This window comes from Miniopterus natalensis, chromosome X (assembly GCF_054644295.1).
Source record: "Miniopterus natalensis isolate mMinNat1 chromosome X, mMinNat1.hap1, whole genome shotgun sequence".
Lineage (NCBI taxonomy): Eukaryota > Metazoa > Chordata > Mammalia > Chiroptera > Miniopteridae > Miniopterus > Miniopterus natalensis.
In genome coordinates this window covers 79931486-79933505 of record NC_142103.1, presented here as the reverse complement: position 1 = coordinate 79933505, position 2020 = coordinate 79931486, and the positions used below count along the sequence as shown (strand labels likewise).

The following is a 2020-nucleotide window of genomic DNA, read 5'->3' as shown; positions in this document are numbered from 1 at the left end:
CCTTTTAAGTTCATTGAACCTTGTTTTATGGTCTAGCATATGGTCTATCCTCACGAACGTTCCATGTACATTGGAAAGAATGTATATTATACTGTTTAGTGGGGTGTAGTATAGCTGTCAGTTAGGTCAAATTGGCTGATAGTGTACAATTCTTCTATATCTTTTCTATTTTATGTCTAGTTCTATCCATTATTATCATTGAATTGTCTATGTCTCCTTTCAGTTCTTTCAGTTTCTGCTTCATGTAGTTTGGAGTTCTGTTGTTAGTCATGTATATGTTTATAATTATTTATCTTCCTTATTAATTTATGCTTTATTAAAATTTTAAAAATTTATTTTTAATAGTCACCATGCTGTACATCACATCTCTGGGACTTACTTATCTTTTAACTGGAATGATACTTTATACATATAAAATGTCCTTTGTTTGTAGTAATATTTTTGTCTTAAAGTCTGTTTTGTCTGTCACTAGTATAGTGACTTATCTTTCTTATAGTTGCTATTTGCATGGTATATTTTTTCATACTTTACTTTCCACCTATTTGTATCTTTGAATCTAAGTGTGCCTCTTGTATACAGCATATAGTTGCTGGATCTTGTTTTATATTCAGTCTTCCTTTTGATTTGAGTGTTTAGTTTTTTTACTTAAAAAATTTTGTTTTTTAAATCTTCACCTGAGGATATGTTTTTGATTTTAGAGAAAGGGGGACAGAAAGAGAGAGAGAGGGAGAGAGAAACACTGATGTGAGAAATATCAATTGGTATTCAATTTAACCTCCTGAACATGCCCCACTGGAGATCGAACCTGCCACCTAAGTATGTGCCCTGACCGGGAATTGAACCTACAACCTTTCAGTGTATTGGATGGTGCTCCAACCCACTGAGCCACACCGGCCAGGGCTTTAATTGAAGTTTTAATTGAGATAATTGTAAGTTCACATGCAGGTCTAAGAAATAATACAGAGTGGTCCCTGGTACACTTTTTCTAGTTTTTTCCAATGGTAATGTTTTGCAAAGGAATTACAGTATAATGTTACAACCTGAATATTAACATTGATATGATTCATAGCTCTTATTCAGATTTCCCTAGTTTTATTTTTACTCATTTGTGTAGTGTGTGTGGTGAGGTTGGAGGGAAGTTGCTTTATTAAGTTCTATACAATTTTATCACCTGCCTACGTGTACCCAGCACCACAGTCAAGGTACCAAACAGTTCCAACACCACAAGGATCCCTCATGTTGCCCTTTTGTAATCACTCTTACTTCCCTAACACCACCACTTTTGCCCTTTTCTAACCCTTGGCAACTACTAATCTGACCTCTATTTCTAATATTTTCTCATTTTAAAATTATATATAAATGTAACCAGGCATTTTGTAACCCTTTGTGATTGGATTATTAGCTGAAGAAAATATGGAACACTTCATTAATTTGCATATCATCTTTGCACATGTGCCATGCTAATCTTCTCTGTGTCATGCCATTTTTGTGTTTGTGCTGCCAAAGTGTGCATAATCATTTATTTTTAATGTAGGTATTATATCTCCTAAGTTTTGTTTTCTATGTCTCATATTTCTTCTGATATTCCTCCTTTACAATCTTTTTTGTGGTGAATAAAATTTTTCTAGTGTATTAATTTAATTCCTTTGTATTTTGTTTTTAATTATATTTTTTTGGAATGATTTTTTTAGTGATTCTTCTGAAGGGATTATAGTATATATCTTAACTAAAACAATCTATTTCCGATAATGCTTACTTAATTCTAGTAAAATATAAAAACATTGCTCTATTCCCTTCTACCTCCTTTGTGTTATTGTCATATATATTACTTCTTTATATCTTATATTCCCCAAAATATAGTTTTATAATTCTTCTTCTTTGAAATTGCCTTTTAAATAAGTTAAGAGAAAATCTATCTTTATATTATCTTTTAATTATATAATTACCTTTATTCATGTTCTTTATTTCTTTGCATGGATTTGTATTACCATTTACTTTCAGCCTGAAGAACTCCCTTTAG

The 2020-nt window shown here is 31.5% G+C and overlaps 1 non-coding gene across 1 annotated transcript; it reads right to left on the bottom strand.

Annotated features, from left to right (window-relative positions):
* Positions 1–1407: 1407 nt before the first annotated feature.
* Positions 1408–1513, bottom strand: LOC148090586 (U6 spliceosomal RNA). Its single transcript, XR_015713820.1, has one exon. It is a non-coding gene; the product is annotated as a U6 spliceosomal RNA (small nuclear RNA).
* Between the last annotated feature and the right edge of the window lie 507 nt (positions 1514–2020).